The following is a 25,364-nucleotide window of genomic DNA, read 5'->3' on the forward strand; positions in this document are numbered from 1 at the left end:
TACTAGGGTGGGAAAGTGAGTAGAGAGATGAAGGTTGATGAAAGTAAGTGATACTCATGATAAATTGGTAAGCAATGAGGAAATGCGAAAAGAGAAATGTGGCTGATGCTGAAAAGTAGTAGAATTCACAGATTGGAGTTCAAAATTGAAGAATTTTTAGAGTTGGGTGTGTGTAGGTTTGTATACCTGCACGTGAGGGAGGTATTTTGCTAGGAAGGATAATCAGTTGTAGCCCAAGTGATGTATGTTATAAAATCAGGATTTCAGAGTTGCTGTAATTTTTGAGAATGTCAATGTCTAGTGCATGAGCATTAGAGTGAGTGGCTTAAGTATGATGGAAGAAAAATACCATTGGAATTGAGGGCATGAAAGGTTTGCAAAGCCAAAAATGCTGGATGAATATCCACATAGATGACAGATGTTGAAGTTGCCAAGATGGTGGCAGTACTAAAAGTGGAGAAGAAGACTCAGGAAAGTGTCTAATGAATGAAGGTAAAGAAATAGATGGCGTAGCACATGATATTATCTAATAGCAAGAACTACAAATGAGCTCTGAATTTTGAAAGAGAAAGGAGCAGAAATGGTTTGAAAGTGACAGTGAGTCGACTCCTTGGGGTATGTGAGGAAAACTAACGTTTGCTCAAGAGGACTGCAGGGGAAGTGATTTCCTCAAGGCACAGCCATATTCCAGTCATAAAACAGAGATTAAGGGAACACGGAGAGAACAACTTGAAGCTACTGGGGAGTTTCTTAATGATAGACTATGAGTTACAGAGGGCAGGAAAGAAGCGCTCATGAAGTTGGGGAGAGGGTTGGGTCCAATTCCGTCAAGTGCAGAGCAATACGTGAATAAGGGTCTAGTTAATGATGGATAATCTGCAGGGTGGTGACTTAAGTAAAAGTGATAAGACAAGATGGACCTTGTGACTGCACGGCAGATTGGAAGGTGAGTAAAGTCCTTCAGACTACAGATTGCTTAATCTAGGCTGACCTAGAACTAAGAAGAATCCAGAAACACCACTGAAACCTGTTTCCTCTAAATATCATGTATCCTGTATGATGATCCAGCATTTCAAAGATAGACTAGTAAGGACATCTAAGAGGGTAGGCTTGAAAGGAAACTAGTGTGTTTGCTCAAGAGTGTGAGTGTGTATGAAAAATATCAACAGCAAATTCTAATGTCAGAGGGTTGCTACTATAGGCTTATGGAGCCATGCACTATTCTTGGACAACCCAAGGTGCCTGCACAGATGTGGCCCAGAGGCAAGCACCAACACTTACTGGGCACCTGCAAAGCCAAAGCTGGGGAAGATGGAAGGCCAAGTGGAAGTGGTATTTTCCCAAGACAGGAATGTATTTACTTAGGCTTCCTAAATGGCAGGTGGACAAAAAATGGAAGAAAGGAAATTAAGCTTCTTTTTGCCTAACATCTCTCCTCAGGAGGAAGTACTTGGAGTTGTATTTCCTACGTAAATTCACCTGCTAAAACTCCAGGGAGCTCATCAATGGGCAGATGTTCCCACCTAAGTATTGTTACCAGCAAACATTTATTCAAAATCATGGCTGCATCTGGCTCACATTAGAAGGGTTCTCTTTGTCATTGTCTTTTAAAAGAACAATTCCCCATGCTTATAAATCCAGACTCAGAACATCAATTCAACCAACCTCAGGAGCCCTGTGGCTACACCTTCCTGCTGGGAATCAGCATGGTCCCCAGAGAATCAATTTGAGGAGTATTACCAAAGTGTTTTCATTTTCAGTGTTTATCCACTGGAATGTCTACGAGTGAAGAATAGACAGGGCAATACAATCCTAAGATTCAATTTCTTTCATCAAATACAAACTGTGTATATGAGCATCAAGGCAAGAGGATGGAGGACTTTAACTGAAATTCCAATAGATATCTAAGTGCAAATCCTGGAACCATCCCATGCTAGCATTGTGAGTTAGGATAGGTACTTAACCACTCTGAGCCTGTTTTCTGATCTCTAAAAAAAAAATAGAAGGATAATATCTCATACAGCTGTTGCAAAGATCAACTCAAATAATTCATGTACAGAATATAGCACAACAACCTACAGAATGGGAGAAAATATTTGTAAATCGTGTATCTGATAAGGGATTTTTATTCAGAATATATAAAGAACTCTTACATGCCTGTGATAAGAAGGTAAATAACCCAACTTTTAAAATGGGCAGAAGATCTAAATAGACATTTCTGCAAGGAAGATATACAAATGGCCAGCAAGCACATTAGAGACGCTTGACATCATTATTCATCAGGACAACACAAATGAATACCACAGAAAGATACCATTTCATACCCATGCGGATGGCTAGAATCCAAAAGTCAGATAATCATAACTGTTGGTGGTGATTTAGAGAAATCAGAACCATCATACACTGTTAGTGAGAATGTAAAATGGTATACCTGCTTTGGAAAAGTTTGGTAGTTTCTCAGAGGGTGAAACAGTGTTACTGTATGACCCACTTGTAGGTATATTCCCAAGATAAATGCAAATATATGTCCATACAAAAACTTGTACATAAATATTCATAGCAGCAATATTCATAATACCCAAAGATGGAAACAACCCAAATGCCCAACAACTGACCAGTGGACAAACAAAATGTGGCAAATCCATACAACAGAATACTATTCAGACATCAAAAGGAATGAAGAACTAATATATGCTACAATATGGCTGAACCTTAAAAACATTATGCTAAGTGAAAGAAGTCAGTCACAAAAGACCACATATTATGTGATTCTATTCATATGAAATGCTCAGAACAGGCAAATCTATTGATACAAAATAGATCAATAATTGCTTAAGGCTGAGGCAGAAGTTGTTGGGAGCATAGGGGATTCACAGCTACAAGATACGAGGGTTTCTTTTTGAGGTGTTGAAAACGTTCTAAAATAGACTGGAGGGAACTTCAAGACGTCGGAAGAGTAAGACGTGGAGATCACCTTCCTCCCCACAGAAGCATCAGAAATACATCTACACGTGGAACTGCTCCTATAGAACACCCACTGAACGCTGGCAGAAGACCTCAGACCTCCCAAAAGGCAAGAAACTCCCCACGTAGCTGGGTAGGGCAAAAGAAAAAAAGAAAAAGCAGAGACAAAAGAATAGGAACGGGACCTGCACCAGTGGGAGGGAGCCTAAAGGAGGAAAGGTTTCCACACACTAGAAGCCCCTTCACTGGCGGAGACAACAGGTGGCGGACGGGGGCAGCTTCGGAGCGATGGAGGAGAGCGCAGCAACAGGGGTGCGGAGGGCAAAGCGGAGAGATTCCCGCACGGAGGATCGGTGCCGACCAGTACTCACCAGCCCGAGAGGCTTGTCTGCTCACCTGCCGGGATGGGTGGGGGCTACGAGCTGAGGCTTGGGCTTCGGTCTGAGCACAGGGAGAGGACTGGCAGTGTGAACACAGCCTGAAGGGGTTAGTACGCCACGTCTAGCCAGGAGGGAGTCCAGGAAAAGTCTGGAGCTGCCGCAAAGGCAAGAGACTTTTTCTTCCCTCTGTGTTTCCTGGTGCACGAGCAGAGGGGATTCAGAGCGCCGCCTAAAGGAGCTCCAGAGACGGGCGCGAGGCGCGGCTAGGAGCGCAGACCCCAGAGATGGGCATGAGATGCTAAGGCTGCTGCTGCCGCCACCAAGAAGCCTGTGTGCGAGAACAGGTCACTATCCACACCTCCCTTCAGGGAGCCTGTGCAGCCCGCCACTGCCAGTGTCCCGTGATCCAGGGACGACTTCCCCGGGAGAACGCACGGCGTGCCTCGGGCTGGTGCAACGTCACGACGGCCTCTGTCACTGCAGGCTCACCCTGCCACCGTACCCCACCCTCCCCACGGCCTGAGCGAGCCAGAGCCCCCAAAGCAGCGGCTCCTATAACCCCATCCTGTCTGAGCGAAGAACAGACGCTCTCAGGAGACCTACACGCAGAGGCGGGTTCAAATACAAAGCTGAACCCCGGGAGCTGTGCAAACAAAGAAGAGAAAGGGAAATCTCGCCCAGCAGCCTCAGGAGCAGAGGATTAAATCTCCACAATCAACTTGATGTACCCTGCATCGGTGGAACACCAGAATAGACAACGAATCATCCCAAATGGAGGAGGTGGACTTTGGGAGCAACGCTATTTATACCTTTTTTCCCTTTTTCTCTTTTTGTGAGTGTGTATGCGTATGCTTCGGTGTGTGATTTTGTCTGTATAGTTAGTTTGGCACTTACCGTTTGTCCTAGGGTTCTGTCTGTCCATTTTTTGTCTTTTTTTAGTATAGTTTTCAGCGCTTGTTATCATTGGTGAATTTGTTTCTTCGTCTGGTTTTTCTCTTCTTTCTCGTTTTTTTAATTACTTAAAAAATTTTAATAATAAATTTTTGTTCTTTATTTTAATAACTCTTTAATAATTTAATTTAATTTAATTTTACATTTTTCTTTCTTTCTTTCTTTCTTTCTTTCTTTCTTTCTTTCTTTCTTTCTTTCTCCCTTTTATTCTGAGCCGTGTGCGTGACAGACTCTTGGTGTTCCAGCCAAGCGTCAGGGCTGTTCCTCTGATGTGGCAGAGGCAAGTTCAGGATATTGGTCCACCACAGACCTCCCAGCTCCACGTAATATCAAACAGTGAAAATCTCCCAGAGATCTCCATCTCAACACCAAGACCCAGCTCCACTAAATGACCAGCAAGCTACGGTGCTGGATACCTTATGCCAAACAACTACCAAGAAAGGAACACAACTCCACCCATTAGCAGAGAGGCTGCCTAAAATCATAGTAAGGTCACAGACACACCAAAACACACCACCAGACTTGGACCTGCCTACCAAAAAGATAAGATCCAGCCTCATTGACCAGAACACAGGCACTGGTCCCCTCCACCAGGAAGCCTACACAACCCACTGAACCAACCTTAGCCACTGGGGACAGACACCAAAAACAACGGGAACTACGAACCTGCAGCCTGTGAAAAGGAGACACCAAACACAGTAATATAAGCAAAATGAAAAGACAGAAAAACACACAGCAGATGAAGGAGCAAGGTAAAAACGCACCAGACCTAACAAATGAAGAGGAAATAGGCAGTCTACCTGAAAAAGTATTCAGAATAATGATAGTAAAGATGATCCAAAATCTTGGAAATAGAATGGAGAAAATACAAGAAAAGTTTCACAAGGACCTAGAAGAACTAAAGAGCAAACAAACAATCATGAACAACACAATAAATGAAATTACATATCCTCTAGAAGGGATCAATAGCAGAATAAATGAGGCAGAAGAACGGATAAGTGACCTGGAAGATAAAATAGTGGGAATAACTACTGGAGAGCAGAATAAAGAAAAAAGAATGAAAAGAATTGAGGACAGTCTCAGAGACCTCTGGGACACGATTAAACGTACCAACATTCAAATTATAGGGGTTCCCAAAGAAAAAGAGAAAAAGAAAGGGACTGAGAAAATATTTGAAGAGATTATAGTTGAAAACTTCCCTAATATGGGAAAGGGAATAGTTAATCAAGTCCAGGAAGCACAGAGAGTCCCATACAGGATAAATCCAAGGAGAAACACGCCAAGACACATAGTAGTCAAACTATCAAAAAGTAAATACAAAGAAAAAATATTAAAAGCAGCAATGGAAAAACAACAAATAACATAGAAGGGAATCCCCATAAGGTTAACAACTGATCTTTGAGCAGAAATTCTGCAAACCAGAAGGGAGGGGCAGGACATATTTAACGTGATGAAAGGGAAAAACCTACAACCAAGATTACTCTACCCAGCAAGGATCTCATTCAGATTTGACAGAGAAATTAAAACCTTTACAGACAAGCAAAAGCTAAGAGAATTCAGCAGAACCAAACCAGCTTTACAGCAAATGCTAAACCAACTTCTCCAGGCAGGAAACACAAGAGAAGGAAAAGACTTACAATAAGAAATGCAAAACAATTAAGAAAATGGTAATAGGAGCATACATATCGATAATTACCTTAAATGTAAATGCATTAAATGCTCCCACCAAAAGACACAGACTGGCTGAATGGATACAAAAACAAGACCCGTATATATGCTGTCAACAAGAGACCCACTTCAGACCTAGGGAAACATACAGACTGAAAGTGAGGGGATGGAAAAAGATATTCCATGCAAATGAAAATCAAAAGAAAGCTGGAGTAGCAATTCTCATATCAGACAAAATAGACTTTAAAATAATGACTTACAAGGGACAAAGCAGGACACTACATAATGATCAAGGGATCGATCCAAGAAGAAGATATAACACTTGTAAATATTTATGCACCCAACATAGGAGCACCTCAATACATAAGACAAATACTAACAGCCATAAAAGGGGAAATCGACAGTAACACAATCCTAGTAGGCGACTTTAACACCCCACTTTCAACAATGGACAGATCATCCAAAATGAAAAAAAAATAAGGAAACACAAGCTTTAAATGATACATTAAACAAGATGGACTTAATTGATATTTATAGGACGTTCCATCCAAAAACGTCCAGAGATAAACCCATGTACACATGGTCACCTTATCTTGATAAAGTAGGCTAGAGTATACAATGGAGGAAAGACAGCCTCTTTAATAAGTGGTGCTGGGAAAACTGTACAGCTACATGGAAAAGAATGAAATTAGAACACTCCCTAATGCCATACAAAAAAATAAACTCAAAATGGATTAAAGACCTTAATGTAAGGCCAGACACACTAAAACTCTTAGAGGAAATAAAAGAAGAACACTCTTTTGAGATAAATCACAGTAAGATCTTGTTTGACCCACCTCCTAAAGAAATGGAAACAAAACTAAAAATAAACAAATGGGACCGAGTGAAACTTAAAAGCTTTTGCACAGCAAAGGAAACCATACACAAGATGAAAAGACACCCCTCAGAATGGGAGAAAATATTTGCAAACGAAGCAACTGACAAAGGATTAGTCTCCAAAATTTACAAGGAGCTCATGCAGCTCAATATCAAAAACACAAACCACCCAATCCAAAAATGGGCAGAAGACCTAAATAGACATTTTTCCAAAGAGATACACAAACTGCCAACAAACACATGAAAGAATGCTCAACGTTGTTAATCATTAGAGAAATGCAAATCAAAACTACAATGCGGTATCATCTCACACCGGTCAGAATGGCCATCATCAAAAAATCTACAAACAATAAATGGACAACCTGGAAGAAATGCACAAATTCTTAGAGAAGGTGTGGAGAAAAGGGAACCCTCATACACTGTTGGTGGGAATGTAAATTGATACAGTCACTAAGGAGAACAGTATGGAGGTTCCCTAAAAAACTAAAAATAGAACTACCATATGACCCAGCAATCCCACTATGGGGCATATATCCTGAGAAAACCATAATTCCAAACGAGTCATGTACCACAATGTTCATTGCAGCTCTATTTACAATAGCCAGGACTTGGAAGGAACCTAAGTGTCCATCAACAGATGAATGGATAAAGAAGATGTGGCACATGTATACAATGGACTATTACTCAGCCATAAAAAGGAACGAAACTGAGTTATTTGTAGTGAGGTGGATGGACCCAGAGTCTGTCATACAGAGTGAAGTAAGTCAGAAAGAGAAAAACTAATACCGTATGCTAACACATATATATGGAATCTTTAAAAAAAATGGTCATGAGGAACCTATGGGCAAGACGGGAAAAAAGACGCAGACCTGGGCTTCCCTGGTGGTGTACTGGTTGAGAATCCGCCTGTCGATGCAGGGGACACGGGTTCGTGCCCCGGTCTGGGAGGATCCCACATGCCACGGAGAGGCTGGGCCCGTGAGCCATGGCCACTGAGCCTGCGCGTCTCGAACCTGTGCTCCACAACGGGAGAGGCCACAACAGTGAGAAGCCCGTGTACCGAAAAAAAATAAAAAATGTCGCAGACCTACTAGAGAATGGACTTGAGGACATGGGGAGGGGGAAGGGTAAGCTGGGACAAAGTGAGAGAGTGGCATGGACATATATACACTACCAAATGTAAAACAGATAGCTAGTGGGAAGCAGCCCCATAGCACAGGGAGATCAGCTCAGTGCTTTTTGACCACCTAGAGGGGTGGGATAGGGAGGGTGGGAGGGAGGGAGACGCAAGAGGGTGGGCATAAGGGTATATACGTATATGTATAGCTGATTCACTTTGTTATAGAGCAGAAACTAATAGACCATTGTAAAGCAATCATACTCCAGTAAAGATGTTAAAAAAAATGTGTGTTTGTTCAAAATAAATAAATAAATAACTTTCCTAACTCCTTAGGAAAGTTATTTCTCCTTCCTATGAAATGAAAAATGATCTATAAGGGCACTTAGTATTGACTATAAATTCCAGTTCTGTCAGTGATGGTATCTGGCGCATGAGGGGCACCCAAGTTAGGGAGCTTTTGGTTAATTTCCCTGGGCCATATAGAGCAAAGTGTTCTCTCAAATACTCTCTGGAAATTCGGAGCCTCAAATATGTTTGCCACCTTCCCCCAAGTCATCACATTTATTAACATCCTTGTCTTATTTTTCTAGAAGCAGGAGCTTCTAGCAGATCTTTTCCCTTTGTGAAAGGATGTATTTCTGTGTGAGGTGGATCTAGGCCACCTTAGTCTGTCCTCTAATGTTCACTCAGTAGCACTCTACCTGGTTGATAATATGTTTGAGGCCAACTTCCTGCAATGTTTTTCTTTTTCTTTTCTTTTTTTTTACCTTAGGAGCACTGTATAATAAAAACTCCATTAAAGATGCAAAACCAAAGTGAGCCATGAAGCAAGACACGATGGGGCCTATCAGCATTCCTAAGCGTGTTCAAGGTGAAAGCATTTCAGAGGGAGTTAAACAACAGTCATTATAGCTATCTTTGTTGACCTCTGACTCTATATGCCAGTCACTGTGTTTGACATACATTAATTCTCATAAAACTTCTGTCATGTTGACTTTACTATCTCCCTTTTACAAATGGGGAAAGAGGTTCACATAAATTAAATGACTTTCTCAGGGCAACAGCTAGTAAGTTTCAGGGCTGGATTTGTATCCAAAATAAAGTGGGATTTTTTTGGTTTTTTGACTCTATTTTCTTCTTATTAGTACTGCATACATTTATTATTTATATGTATTAAAAAGGATAAAATAAGTTTGGACTCCTCTCTCACACAACATGAAGTTCTGTATGATCTAAAGATAAAAATGTTGAAGTAAAATATATATATTATGGAAAACGTATGTATAATCTAGGAGTCAAGAAAAATTTCTGTGCAAGCTGGAAAACCTAGACACTCTGGAGAAATGACTGACATATTTGAGTGCTTAAAACTTAAAATGTAATCATATGGCAAATGTAAAGGTAAATAAAACCAGAAGACAAATAATAGAGGAACATATATTTGTAAGACACACGACAGATAAAGGGTTCAATATCCAACATATAAAAAATTTCCTACACATTAATAAGAAAAGACAAACACACTAATTGAAAGTGGTTAAAAAGGGTAAAAAGGGCTGTTCAAGGAGGCAGAAAACCCCCTTGCCAATAAACAAGTGAAATTACTCAACTTTACTAGCAATCAGGCATATTGAAATTAAATTAACAAAGAAATATCACTTTAAGACCATTAAACATGTTATCACAAATTGCTGGAGTGTTGTGGAGGTTAATATGTTATCTCATACATTTGCCGAGGGAAATGTGCAGTATATTAAAGCCATTTGGAAGTCAATCTGGCAACCCCTATTAAAATTAAGAATTTACAAAAACTTTAACTTAGCAATTCCATTTCCGGGGCCTTCTTCCATAGAAGATAAAAGCACGGGTATATAACAGTGAATATGAACAAAATAAATTATACGTATATATTCAGATTAATTGCAACGTTTTTTCTAGTAGCCAAAAAACTGGAATCAACTTGAATGTCCTCAATAGAGGAATGGTTTAATAAGTTGTCTTTCACTCAAACCATTGCATTTTACATAACTAGTTTAAAAAGTGTGTTAAGTCTATACCAGACGATGTGGAAAACATTTCTCTGAAATGTTTCTAAGTGAGAAAAACTACGTGCAGTAAAGAGTAAAATAGTGCCCCTATATGTTTTTATGCATACATATGTATGTTACCTTATTTATGAACATAGACAAAGATATGCAAAGATTCACACCAGGCTTTTAACACTGCTTATCCAGTGGAGGAGTGGCTAATGAAGTGTAAAAATCCTATAGATGTACAGGCTTTCTCAATATTTATGTATATGTATGAATATATATATACATATATAATTCTCAACATTTATATATAATTGCTTTATGTAAATGCACATGTAAATTACATATGTGTAAAGCCATGTACAAAGAGATAGTTGCTGAAAGTGTGCATATCATAGAGAGTGTTTTGAGTTTTTAGTGTTTAGGGTTCTTTTTTTTAACTTTCTTTCTTGTACTTTGAGTTTTTCAAAATAAAAATTTTACATGATTTTAAGTTTAACATTTTCTAAAGCCAACATTATAGAGCAGGTTAAGGAAATGACCCAGTATCTACAGAATGATTTGATTGTTCAGTCCTCCAGCAGTTCATCAAACTACATTGAGCAGCAACCGTGACATTGTGTCAGGTGTGTTAAAGTGGTTGGGATTACAGAGATGAATGAAATATGCTTCTTCTTGTTGTATATTACAACAAGACAAACATATAAATGAACGATTCTAATACAATATGGCTATTGCTTTAATATAAGAATTTGTAGGACCATAGGGGCAATGAACTCTGCAGGCATTGGTGGTAGAGAGGCTTCAGAGGGAAAGAACCATTTGAGCTTAGCCTTAAAGACTGAGGATGCTTTCATCACTCACCAGCCTTAGGTGGGGAAGGGAAAGCAATCCCTTCAAAGAGGAAGGAATCAACATCTAGTCCTATTTCATTCATCAAGAATGTGGAGGAGGAAGTAAACAGTTTATTATTTATAGTCTCAAATGATGGTAATGTGTGGAAGATGGGCAAATGGAACAAGAGACTTTGGAAGAGTCCTGATCAGGAACTAATAAAATGAGAACCTGCTTTGAAACATGCAAGCAGGTTTTTCTGAGGGAAGAAGAACTCTAAGCTGCGTTTAATGAAAGGAAGCAACTGTCAAAGCAATCTGACTAAGTTCAGTACATTAGGTTTGCAGTTGGGGAAGAAATATGGGTTGCTGTTCATTTAGGACCTGTGGAAGAGGTTGGAGAAAAGGGGATAGGTATTCAAGCAATGATTCATTAGGTAGAAAGAAGAGAATGTTAGAAATCAGACACTACTGCCACTTACTGAATAAATTCATCATAAGCCATATACAGACACATTATAAAGTATCTCAAGGTACCAGAATGCTTGACCATTGAGGTAAGGTGCCCCAAAATACTGTGTCTTCAAGGAAAACACAAGGGTTCAGTACTCATGGGTTAGCAGCAGTTAACATAAGACACACTAGCTTTTGGGGAGTGGGGGAGAAAGAAGCAAGGATTATGCATGTATGTATTAATATCATAGATGATAACAACAGAAGCCATTTAATCAAATGCTTATTATTGGCCTAATATAATGTCAGGTGTTTTACATAAATTACCTCATTTAATCCCAGCATGGCTCTAAGATCTAGATACATGTTACTATCATTCCCTTTTTACAGATGAGGAAACTAAGTCTTACAGGAGTTAAAAAACGTACTCAAGGTCAAATAGCTTTTAGGTGGTGAAGCTGTACATTGAGATCGGACTTTAAATCCTATGCTCCCAACTGCTCAACTAGACACTAAGTTATATTCCCCCTGCTAAACCCTAGTCCCAGCCATCATCATATCACACCTGTATTGTCCCAACAGCCTGTCAGCCCTCTGGTCCTACACAGTTCACAACATCCAGTGAACTTTCTAAAACATACATCAGACGACATCACTATCCTTTATCAAACCATCCAGTGGCCCTCCACTGCACGTAAGATAAAATCCAAGTTCTTACCCTGCAGGTCCCTATGTGACCACTTCTCTGCCAGCCTCTCCAGTCTCGGTCATCAATCACCGCTCTGCCCCTCTCTGACTGCACTCCAGTCACTCACCCTTCTGCTCTTCCTCAACACACTGTTCTCGTTCTGGCCTCACGGCATTGCTACTTGCTAGTCTACCTAAAATGCTCTTCTTCAAAGTCTTCAAACAGCTGACTCGACCTCATTATTCAGATCTTGATTCAAATATCAGCTCCTTAGAGAAGGTTCCCCACAACAACAACAAGAACGACCCCTTTGCCCATGAAAACAGAAGTTACTTGAGGACAGGAACTATTGATTTCATGTTCTTCACTCTAATTCCAGAACCAAGAGTAATATCTGACACCTACTAGGCACTCAGGATATATGTGTTTCCTGAAATACTGGTATCTTTTTTAAAGTGTCATACTCATATGCCTATGAGTATATCTACATATATATATATATATATATTTATGGATATGTGAGCTTGTTGTCACCTCACAGAAGTGGAATGTACATCCCTCACCCAAAATTTGGTTTGAATGTCAAGACTAATGATGCCACACATATACCAAGAAGGTATGAAAAGGATTATTAATCACATAATGAGTTATGCATCAAAAATGCAGTTAGACCAAAAAAAGAAAAAAGAAAAAACTGGTAACTGTGAAGTGTTTGGTAATTAGATGGTTGTGATTCTTTCATTCTATAGATATAGGTATAGATATAGAAATAATTGAAACATCAAGTTCTACACCTTAAGTATATACAATATTTATTTATCCATTATACCTCAATAAAACTGAAAAAATGGGATCAGTCTCAATGACAACTTACCCATGGTGTTTGTCTGATAACTAAAACATTGCGTGGTTTATTTAATTTAATTTGGACTTGTTTATGTAAGCCATTATGGCACCTGCAGCATGAGACCAATAAGAAAGGTGAACGTTCCATTGAATATCTAGTACTATCAAGAGCTAGTACTATATATTCTGAGAAGTGAAATGAGTGCCTTAGTCTCTCTATCAATGTGCAGAACTTCAAAGAAGGTAAAGAGTGCTATGGTGAGACATTGTATTGTGGCTTTAATATGTGCAGAAGATGTGTGACCTTGATTTATATTTTGGGTATCCGTGAGGCAAGAGATTCTATGAGTTCTTTACCCCAAATGAGGCAACCTTGGAGAAGGAATTGTTTTCATTGGCCAGAACAGATGGTGAGACCGCTGGCAGTGGCCCAAAGATCTATAAAAATGTGAAGATGAGGCCAATTGTTGGCTAAGACATGGCCAAGTGCTAAGATAACTGGCTACAGTTTGGCCAACTGAGCTGATCCTGTGTCCTGTCCTTTATCAGGAACATTCTGATGAAGAGATGAAAAGCAGCAAGAGTCAAGCAAGCTCCATTAAGTGTGACAGTGGCAATGCCATTGGTTAAGTGAATGAACCCCCTTTGGTATTCACTGTGTTGAGCCTAAGGGGCTCCCCAGGTATCCAAGTGTTCTAAGAGATGACCTCCTCTAGCACTGTGGCATCCGGCAAGGGACCCAGCACAGGGGACGTTACCCTCTCCTGAAAGTAGGGTATGCAGAGAGCCCAGGTTCAGCTCCATCCTGTAGCAAGGAGGCCTCACTAGCTGTGCTGGGCTTGCAGGATGCTGTTTCCATGATCAAAGGCCTAACGGGCAGCTGTATACTGAGGGTCACAGGTTCAGGACCTGAGATAGTCTATATTTCCAGGAAAGTCCAGTATGCACCCACCAATTGCTACACTAATGGCATACAGCATTGGGCCAAGGAAGGTAGTTCCTTGTATCAGAAGCCCATGCAACTAACGGCCATCACTGATGGTAGAGGGACTCCAAGATATATGAGAGAAGGTTGCTAAAGCTCCCACAGTGAAGGAATCCCGGGGGGCCGTAACAGGAATGCCTGTTCTATGGCCATTCAGGCAGATTCTAGTATCTTTTTACAGGGGGTCTCATTCAAGTTGGGCCTATTTGCAAGTTACAGAACAAAAAAAAATGCTTTGTAAATGAGGAGTGTTGCCTCCAGAATCTAAACATGTCGAAAACATGTTGGGCTTGTTTTAACAATGTGGGTCCTAAGAAGACTAAAAGCTGTTTCTTGACACTGTCAGGACTGGAGCAGCCCTCAACTTACTAAATAATTTTCAGGAGCTTAACTGAAGTGGTGGGGCCCTGTACTATGGGTCTCATGTGAATCTCCTCAAAGGAGGATGTCATTAGTGTGATGTCATAACTGTGTACCCGAAAAAAGTTAGAGCTGGTTAAAATATTGCCTGTGAAGACTATGTGAGATGGCAGGCGTGGAGACTGAGCCCATTGAGTACCCAGGTGAAGGTGTATTGTGTCCCTTTAAAGGTGAAGGTTAACTGCAGCTGAGAGGTTGTTGAACTAGGCACTGAATAGAACATGCTAGCCAAATACTTTGCTCTAACTGCAAAGTATTTACCAGTTACTTATTTATTATTGGGTGGAATCAGTCATTTCAATAGGTGGGGCCATGACGCCAAGGGTACGAATTCACACTGAGGCACCGGTCCTGTTTTGCCGGGTTTAAGAACAAGTAAAACTTGGCTGTTAAATGCAGCAGAAGTGGGGATAACCACACCTTCTCTAAATAGGTCTTATATAATGGGTTTCAATCTGTGAAAACCGTGCTTTCATTTAGATTGAACCTTTTCTTAAACACTGAGGTGAAAGGTATTATTTTAACTAGGGGGAAAGGTCCATAGGGTCCCATAGTTTTCAAGCTGATTACAAGGGCCAGAGACTTAACTTGATTACTTATTGGGTCAGGTTCTCCACGTGCACTAGAGGATATTTTAGGGTAATGGATGTCTTGGCTATGGAAAAGTTAGGCACGGAAAGAATTCGGATGGTTCAGGTTACGCATATCTGTTTCTATTTTATGTTCACCTACTCCCTGGCTGGGAGTGGATGAACATAAAGTGTGGCCAGATGTGGGCCAGAAGGGGAAGGGGAATTAATGAGGCTTCAAAACTGTCCATTGTCAAACATCAAAAGTGGAATCAGATTATGACACACACTGCCACCACCCATACAGCACCCCTCTCCCCATCTGGGACCTCCCAAACACACACGGAAACACCAAGTCCATTTCCTCCTCAACAGCAGGATAAAGTGTTCAGGAAGAAATCTGTCTTCAGAGCTCAGTCCTCACCCAGTCCTTATTCCCGGTGTCTGGCTAACTATGGACTGGCTGGTCTGGGCCCCAAACTGGCAGGATACTACCTCCCTCCCTTCTCACACGCCTGCCCCTTCCTGCCTTCCTTCAGTCCCCATCACCGAAGAACAGACAGAGATACACACACATCTTTCTACAACAGCTTGTACATCAATAGCTGAGGGCTTTTTTATTTGGTCTCTACACAGGTGACCATGTCTCCAGTGCTTTCTCTGGAGAGACAACAGAGACAGCAAGGTCTCAGTCACCTGATAGACCCAGGGCAGCACTTTATGAACTGCTGGAAGAGCCCTCTGGGACGTTTTCATCCTCCTCTGGCTCTTTAGTCATTGTTGTACTCCGCCAGTAATAGAATGCTAGCATCTTTGACTTCTTCTGTGTAGAACCTCTTCCCGAATTCTGACGACGGACTGATTTTGTTAACTCGACCACCTCCTGAAACTGGTCGGAAAACAAAGTGATACAGAAAGATATTGATTTGGGGAAAGAGGATGGGAAGGAGAACTTTGAGAGAATGGGTGTGGATTGAGAAGGGGTTTGTGCCAGGGAAGGGCTGGGTAAGTCTTGGGTGGGGGATGAAGAGGAGGCACGTGAGTCGGGTAATCTGACCTCTTCCATCTTATAGCCCTGGAGTGGAGAATTCACCCTCTCCCTTCTGCGTTGGCCCCCCGGTGTTTGTTGCTCTGACCTCTCGGTGTTTGTCCGTGCATCACGGTTAGGCTCCTGGGGGACTGTAGTTTCCTCTGCCATGTGAGTAGCAACAGTGTGCTCTACTCCAAGGCTCCTGGCCTCTCTATATATACCCTGCCAGGACAATGAAGAGCCACACCCATCAGCTTTGATTGGTCAGCCAATGGTAGCGCTGGGGTGGCTGTGACATCACAAAGCACTACCCTTGAAGATACGTGGGGGGAGGGGAGGGGTGCAGAGGAGTCTACGTGCTCTGGTTAGAGAAAGGGAGTGCTTCCTCAACACCCAGTAAAGAGCCTTCCCAAATTGACCTTCCACTCTTCCTCATCTTCTCTGGTTCAATCCTTGTGGTGCACATGTTAGGGAGAAGGTGTTCCCTCCAAACCATTCCACATGGCCACCCCCATTCAGTGTTAAATTCTGTTGTCTCCCAGATCTCATCACCTGGTATTGTGTGGTTTTTAAAAACTTTTTATTTTAGAACAGTTTTATGTTTACAGAGTAATTGTGAAGATCATATTCATACACTCCACAACAAATTTCCCTTCTTAACATTGTACATTAGTATGGTACAATTGTTCAACTTAGTGAACCAACACTGAAACAGTATTATTAACTAAAGTCTGTACTTCATCAGAATTCCTTTTTTTTTAAATGTTGAGCCTTCTTTTAATTAATTTATTTTTATTTTTGGCTGTGTTGGGTCTTCGTTTCTGTGTGTGGGCTTTCCCTAGATGTGGCAAGCAGGGGCCACTCTTCATCGTGATGGGCGGGCCTCTCACTGTCGCGGCCTCTCTTGTTGCGGAGCACAGGCTCCAGATGCGCAGGCTCAGCGGCTGTGGCTCACGGGCCTAGTTGCTCTGCGGCATATGGGATCTTCCCAGATCAGGGCTCGAACCCGTGTCCCCTGCATCATCAGGCAGATTCTCAACCTCTGTGCCACCGTGGAAGCCCCAGATTGCCTTATTTTTTACCTAATATTCTTCTTCTGTCCCAGGATCCCAACCAAGATTCTACATTCAATTTAGTCATTCCTTGTTATAACTTCTTAGGCTCCTCTTGGCTGTGACAGTTTTTTAGACTTCTTGTTTTTGAAGACTTTGACAGTTTGGGGTCTTGTGTTTTGTCTTTTACATTAGGTCTGCAGATGTTATTGCTCTTATAGGTAAAAGTTTTTATAAGTTTCTTCTTCCAGAGAACCTCAAATCAAGTCAGTACCATCAGTGTTATGGACTTCCCCGTGGCAATGGTTGAACTAATCTCTTGGCTTTGTCACAGAGGTGACACAAATGTTTTTCTCTAGAGGTCTGAGGATCAGGATCATTTTTATTTATGACAGAGGCACAGGGGCAGCAGCAGAAGCATTTTGTAAGGTACTAGTGAGTCATTTACTTTTAGAAGTATGACCTCAGCATCCCACATAGTTAACGGCTCTTCCTCCACACGAGTGACCATCCAATGGACCTGTATATTGAACAGACTGTCAGTCTTTCTCCTGAGCTCTATATAGAAAGGGGGCCAACATGTGGTTGAGACACAACCAGTGTTCACAAGGTAAGAGTCATTTCTTTGAGGTTAGTAACAGTCGCACCTTAGTTTGGAATTGAAACACGTGATTCAACCTGAGAATCAAAAATAGGTCCAGGTTGAGACACAGGATTCAGGACTGCTTTAAGGAAGGTCCCAATCCAAGAATCCTTTCACTATATGCCAAGTGGCTAAACTGACTTATGTTGGTCAAAGCTTTAGCAGACACTCAGTAGGACTAACAAATGCAGCACAAAGAAGCAAGTTCAAAGCACAAGCTAGCCAGCAGGCAGTAGCCCAAGTGCCTGTTCACCAGCATAGAGCAGAGCCAGTTAGAAAGCCAAAGCAAGAGAAGAAAGACCCCCGGTGGTAAGGGATAGCACCTTGATGTCCTGCTCACAGGACCAGTTGTTGTAATCACACCACAGAGACAGGATGGACCCTTCAACCCAAATTCGGTTTGGATGTCGAGACTGATAACACAGACACCTAGAGAGTATGAAAAACCTTACTACATAAGGAGGCTTTCTGGGGAGAGCAGGGCAGGCTCTCAAGCAGGTTCAAGAATGGCTTGAGAGAGCAGAAGAAGGAGACTGGCTTGGCTTTTATGGTGGTGAGGGGATGACGCTGGAGTGTTCCCACACACAGGTCAGGTTTTGCACAGCCTGAACTTCCTCCTGGCCCACAGAAGAGAGAGTACCTGAGCTTTCTTATCCGATCTAGGGAAGCAGGGGAAGAGGCAGTGGTAGGGCTCTTTTATAGAATAATGTTGTGTAAATGCAAGGTGTTTAGCACAGTTTAGAATTCTCATAACCATTATAACCACACTTATATTGTTTTCAGTTAAACTACGTTTCACTAGATTAGTATTTCCCAAATTATGGTCCTTTAAATATTATTTAAGGTGGCTTAGAATTATCTTGGTTCATCACAGAGAAACTGTGTAGAAAGAGAAAAGACTGCTAGCCTCAGGAGGTCTGACACACTGGTCACAAAAGAGCAGACTTCATTGTACTATCTGCTGAATTATGAGGGGTTTCTAACATGTTTCCCATCCTGGGTGACTACTGTAGCACCCAAAGACTGTAATAATAATTACAGAAACTAACATTTATTGACTACTAACTCTATGTAGGAATTATGCTAAATACCCATATACATATTTAATCCTCGTCACAACCCTATTGAGATATGTGGCAAAAGAGTGGTTTCTGTCATTTCTGCCAGGACATCTCCATTCCAATTGCAGAAGCAGAAAAGGGCATATAGGAGGGCACATGGGAATATTTATGGGGCAGGCTCAAAAGGGGTATGCATTACTCCTGCTCACATTTCCTTGGGAAAAACTCACATAGCCACATCTAACTACAAGAGAAAATGAGAAATGTAGTCTAGCTGGTAGAAGAGGAGAACTTAAATGTTGGAGATAAGCTAACAATCTCTGTCTCCACCATCTTGTTCATCACTCTCCCCAGTATTTACAGTAGAGCCTGGCACATAGTAGGTGGCCATGAATATTTCTGTTGAATGAATGGGTTTCAACGTTTTTGGTCAGTTATGGGGATCAAAAGCATATAGAACTTGGTTAAGCAATGGTTTCCTAGATATGACACAAAAAGCACAAGCAACAAAGAAAGAATAAATTGGACTATATCAAAATTTTAAAATGATTTCTTCTGCAAAAAAATACCATGAAGAAAGCAAAAAGGCACACCAAAGAGAGATCCTGACAAATCATATATTTAATAAAAGTGTAGTATCCAGAATACAGAAAGAACTCTTACAACTCAACAACAAAAATACAAACAACCCAACTGAAAATCAGGTAAAGGACTTAAATAGACATTGTGCTAATGAAGATATACAAATAGCCAACAAACATATGAAAATATGCTCAATACCATTAGTCGTGAGGGAAATGCAAATCAAAACCACGATGAGATGCCACTTCAAACCCACTAGGAAGGCTATAACTTTTTTAAAAAGAAAATAACAAGTATTGACAAGGATGTAGAGAAAGTGAAACACTCATACACGTCTGGTGGGAACATAAAATGATACAGGTTCTGTGGAAAACATTTTGGCAGTTACTCAACAAGTTAAACATAGACTTGCCATATTACCCAGTAACTCTACTCCTAGGTATATAATGAAAAGAGTTGAAAAGGAGGGAACAACAGAAACAACAACAACAAAAAAGAACAGGTGAATTGAGCAACACAAAAGCAAAGGGCAGATAATGTTTCAAGAAGTAAAAAATGGTCAACTTTATTAAATACTTTTACAGGTAATATAGGGACAGACAAATGACGATTGAACTTGTTAGTAGAGAGGTCATTGGTATATTTGATAAGAAGGAAATTGAAAGAGTGGAAAATATTTTACTATAAACCTGGATGTGTATTAAGGAGAAAATGTGAGATCAGAAAGTGAGGGGCGGATAGACAATTTCTTTTGCGAGTTTTGGTGCTAAGGGGAGGAGAAATATGGGACTATAGCTGGAGGGGGATTTGGTATTAAGAGAGTGTATTTTTAAGAGGGTAGATTCTAGAATGCATCTAGCCAATATAAATGACTGAATGAAACTGACGACATAAAAATCCAAAGGGATAATTGCAGAAGAAAAAATATTGAGAAAGCAAGAGGGGTATTCAGAGCACTAGTAGATGGGATCGGTAGCAAATGTGGAAATCTTGGCTTTCCATGAGAATGAGTAATATTTACAGATTCTACAGTGGAGAAGGAAATGATTATGGTATGATTACAAATGCAGGTAAGATGTTAGATTTGGTGGGGAAGATATAAAAGAATTTTCTCTTGACTCTTCAGTTTTCTCAGTGAAGGATGAGCTAAGGGCATAAAATAACAAGAGTGAGGGTAGGGTTTTGAGAAATTGAGGGGAAGATAAAGTATTGGATATTCATTTTGTATAATGGAAATGGGTGTATAATATGGAAGTATTGATCATTTAAGATATGTGGTCAAGAATTTAAGGTGAGATCAGTTAGCTTTGTCTTGTAAAGTTCTACAGCAACATCCATCACTTGTATATAGGAACAAAGCAGGTAGATAGCTAAATTTAACAAGGGTTGTGGTTTTGCCAGGGAAGTACTATGGTGGGAAAGTGAGTAGGGAGATGAAGGTTGATGAAAGTAAGTGATACTAATGATAAATTGGTAAGCAATGAGGAAATGCGAAAAGAGAAATGTGGCTGATGCTGAAAAGTAGTAGAATTCACAGATTGGAGTTCAAAATTGAAGAAATTTTAGAGTTGCGTGTGTGAAGGTGTGTATACCTGCACGTGAGGGAGGTATTTTGCTAGGAAGGATAATCAGTTGTAGCCCAAGAGATGTATGTTATAAAATCAGGATTTCAGAGTTGCTGTAATTTTTGAGAATGTCAATGTCTAGTGCATGAGCATTAGAGTGAGTGGCTTAAGTATGATGGAAGAAAAATACCATTGGAATTGAGGGCATGAAAGGTTTGCAAAGCCAAAAATGCTGGATGAATATCCACATAGATGACAGATGTTGAAGTTGCCAAGATGGTGGCAGTACTAAAAGTGGAGAAGAAGACTCAGGAAAGTGTCTAATGAATGAAGGTAAAGAAATAGATGGCGTAGCACATGATATTATCTAATAGCAAGAACTACAAATGAGCTCTGAATTTTGAAAGAGAAAGGAGCAGAAATGGTTTGAAAGTGACAGTGAGTCGACTCCTTGGGGTATGTGAGGAAAACTAACGTTTGCTCAAGAGGACTGCAGGGGAAGTGATTTCCTCAAGGCACAGCCATATTCCAGTCATAAAACAGAGATTAAGGGAACACGGAGAGAACAACTTGAAGCTACTGGGGAGTTTCTTAATGATAGACTATGAGTTACAGAGGGCAGGAAAGAAGCGCTCATGAAGTTGGGGAGAGGGTTGGGTCCAATTCCGTCAAGTGCAGAGCAATACGTGAATAAGGGTCTAGTTAATGATGGATAATCTGCAGGGTGGTGACTTAAGTAAAAGTGATAAGACAAGATGGACCTTGTGACTGCACGGCAGATTGGGAGGTGAGTAAAGCCCTCCAGACTACAGATTGCTTAATCTAGGCTGACCTAGAACTAAGAAGAATCCAGAAACACCACTGAAACCTGTTTCCTCTAAATATCATGTATCCTGTATGATGATCCAGCATTGCAAAGATAGACTAGTAAGGACATCTAAGAGGGTAGGCTTGAAAGGAAACTAGTGTGTTTGCTCAAGAGTGTGAGTGTGTATGAAAAATATCAACAGCAAATTCTAATGTCAGAGGGTTGCTACTATAGGCTTATGGAGCCATGCACTATTCTTGGACAACCCAAGGTGCCTGCACAGATGTGGCCCAGATGCAAGCACCAACACTTACTGGGCACCTGCAAAGCCAAAGCTGGGGAAGATGGAAGGCCAAGTGGAAGTGGTATTTTCCCAAGACAGGAATGTATTTACTTAGGCTTCCTAAATGGCAGGTGGACAAAAAATGGAAGAAAGGAAATTAAGCTTCTTTTTGCCTAACATCTCTCCTCAGGAGGAAGTACTTGGAGTTGTATTTCCTATGTAAATTCACCTGCTAAAACTCCAGGGAGCTCATCAGTGGGCAGATGTTCCCACCTAAGTATGGTTACCAGCAAACATTTATTCAAAATCATGGCTGCATCTGGCTCACATTAGAAGGGTTCTCTTTGTCATTGTCTTTTAAAAGAACAATTCCCCATGCTTATAAATCCAGACTCAGAACATCAATTCAACCAACCTCAGGAGCCCTGTGGCTACACCTTCCTGCTGGGAATCAGCATGGTCCCCAGAGAATCAATTTGAGGAGTATTACCAAAGTGTTTTCATTTTCAGTGTTTATCCACTGGAATGTCTACGAGTGAAGAATAGACAGGGCAATACAATCCTAAGATTCAATTTCTTTCATCAAATACAAACTGTGTATATGAGCATCAAGGCAAGAGGATGGAGGACTTTAACTGAAATTCCAATTGATATCTAAGTGCAAATCCTGGAACCATCCCATGCTAGCATTGTGAGTTAGGATAGGTACTTAACCACTCTGAGCCTGTTTTCTGATCTCTATAAAAAAATAGAAGGATAATATCTCATACAGCTGTTGCAAAGATCAACTCAAATAATTCATGTACAGAATATAGCACAACAACCTACAGAATGGGAGAAAATATTTGTAAATCGTGTATCTGATAAGGGATTTTTATTCAGAATATATAAAGAACTCTTACATGCCTGTGATAAGAAGGTAAATAACCCAACTTTTAAACTGGGCAGAAGATCTAAATAGACATTTCTGCAAGGAAGATATACAAATGGCCAGCAAGCACATTAGAGACGCTTGACATCATTATTCATCAGGAAAACACAAATGAAAACCACAGAAAGATACCATTTCATACCCATTCGGATGGCTAGAATCCAAAAGTCAGATAATCATAACTGTTGGTGGGGATTTAGAGAAATCAAAACCATCATACACTGTTAGTGAGAATGTAAAACGGTATACCTGCTTTGGAAAAGTTTGGTAGTTTCTCAGAGGGTGAAACAGTGTTACTGTATGACCCACTTGTAGGTATATTCCCAAGATAAATGCAAATATATGTCCATACAAAAGCTTGTACATAAATATTCATAGCAGCAATATTCATAATACCCAAAGATGGAAACAACCCAAATGCCCATCAACTGACCAGTGGACAAACAAAATGTGGCAAATCCATACAACAGAATACTATTCAGACATCAAAAGGAATGAAGAACTAATATATGCTACAATATGGCTGAACCTTAAAAACATTATGCTAAGTGAAAGAAGTCAGTCACAAAAGACCACATATTATGTGATTCTATTCATATGAAATGCTCAGAACAGGCAAATCTATAGCTACAAAATAGATCAATAATTGCTTAAGGCTGAGGCAGAAGTTGTTGGGAGCATAGGGGATTCACAGCTACAAGATACGAGGGTTTCTTTTTGAGGTGTTGAAAACGTTCTAAAATAGACTAGAGGGAACTTCAAGATGTCGGAAGAGTAAGACGTGGAGATCACCTTCCTCCCCACAGAAGCATCAGAAATACATCTACACGTGGAACTGCTCCTATAGAACATCCACTGAACGCTGGCAGAAGACCTCAGACCTCCCAAAAGGCAAGAAACTCCCCACGTAGCTGGGTAGGGCAAAAGAAAAAAAGAAAAAGCAGAGACAAAAGAATAGGAACGGGACCTGCACCAGTGGGAGGGAGCCTGAAGGAGGAAAGGTTTCCACACACTAGAAGCCCCTTCACTGGCGGAGACTACAGGTGGCGGACGGGGGCAGCTTCGGAGCCACGGAGGAGAGCGCAGAAACAGGGGTGCGGAGGGAAAAGTGGAGAGATTCCCGCACGGAGGATCGGTGCCGACCAGTACTCACCAGCCCGAGAGGCTTGTCTGCTCACCTGCCGGGACGGGTGGGGGCTGGGAGCTGAGGCTTGGGCTTCGGTCTGAGCGCAGGGAGAGGACTGGCAGTGTGAACACAGCCTGAAGGGGTTAGTACGCCACGTCTAGCCAGGAGGGAGTCCAGGAAAAGTCTGGAGCTGCCGCAAAGGCAAGAGACTTTTTCTTCCCTCTGTGTTTCCTGGTGCACAAGCAGAGGGGATTCAGAGTGCCGCCTAAAGGAGCTCCAGAGACGGGCGCGAGGCGTGGCTAGGAGCGCAGACCCCAGAGATGGGCATGAGATGCTAAGGCTGCTGCTGCCGCCACCAAGAAGCCTGTGTGCGAGCACAGGTCACTATCCAGAACTCCCTTCAGGGAACCTGTGCAGCCCGCCATTGCCAGTGTCCCGTGATCCAGGGACGACTTCCCCGGGAGAACGCACGGTGTGCCTCGGGCTGGTGCAACGTCACGCCGGCCTCTGTCACTGCAGGCTCACCCTGCCTCCGTACCCCTCCCTCCCCCCGGCCTGAGTGAGCCAGAGCCCCCAAAGCAGCGGGTCCTATAACCCCGTCCTGTCTGAGCGAAGAACAGACGCTCTCAGGAGACCTACACGCAGAGGCGGTGTCAAATCCAAAGCTGAACCCCGGGAGCTGTGCGAACAAAGAAGAGAAAGGGAAATCTCGCCCAGCAGCCTCAGGAGCAGCGGATTAAATCTCCACAATCAACTTGATGTACCCTGCATCGGTGGAACACCTGAATAGACAACGAATCACCCCAAATGGAGGAGGTGGACTTTGGGAGCAACGCTATTTATACATTTTTTCCCTTTTTCTCTTTTTGTGAGTGTGTATGCGTATGATTCTGTGTGTGATTTTGCCTGTATAGTTTGGCAGTTAACGTTTGTCCTAGGGTTCTGTCTGTCCGTTTTTTGTTTTTTTTTTAGTATAGTTTTCAGCGCTTGTTATAATTGGTGAATTTGTTTCTTCGTCTGGTTTTTCTCTTCTTTCTCGTTTTTTTAATTACTTAAAAAATTTTAATAATAAATTTTTGTTCTTTATTTTAATAACTTTTTAATAATTTAGTTTAATTTAATTTTACATTTTTCTTTCTTTCTTTCTTTCTTTCTTTCCTTCTTTCTCCCTTTTATTCTGAGCCGTGTGCGTGACAGACTCTTGGTGCTCCAGCCAAGCGTCAGGGCTATTCCTCTGATGTGGCAGAGGCAAGTTCAGGATATTGGTCCACCACAGACCTCCCAGCTCGACGTAATATCAAACGGTGAAAATCTCCCGGATATCTCCATCTCAACACTAAGACCCAGCTCCACTAAATGACCAGCAAGCTACGGTCCTGGATACCTTATACCAAACATCTACCAAGAAAGGAACCCAACACTACCCATTAGCAGAGAGGCTGCCTAAAATCATAGTAAGGTCACAGACACCCCAAAACACACCACCAGACTTGGACC

Source organism: Mesoplodon bidens (genome assembly GCF_964165515.1).
Source record: "Mesoplodon bidens genome assembly, chromosome: X".
Taxonomy (NCBI): Eukaryota; Metazoa; Chordata; class Mammalia; order Artiodactyla; family Ziphiidae; genus Mesoplodon; species Mesoplodon bidens.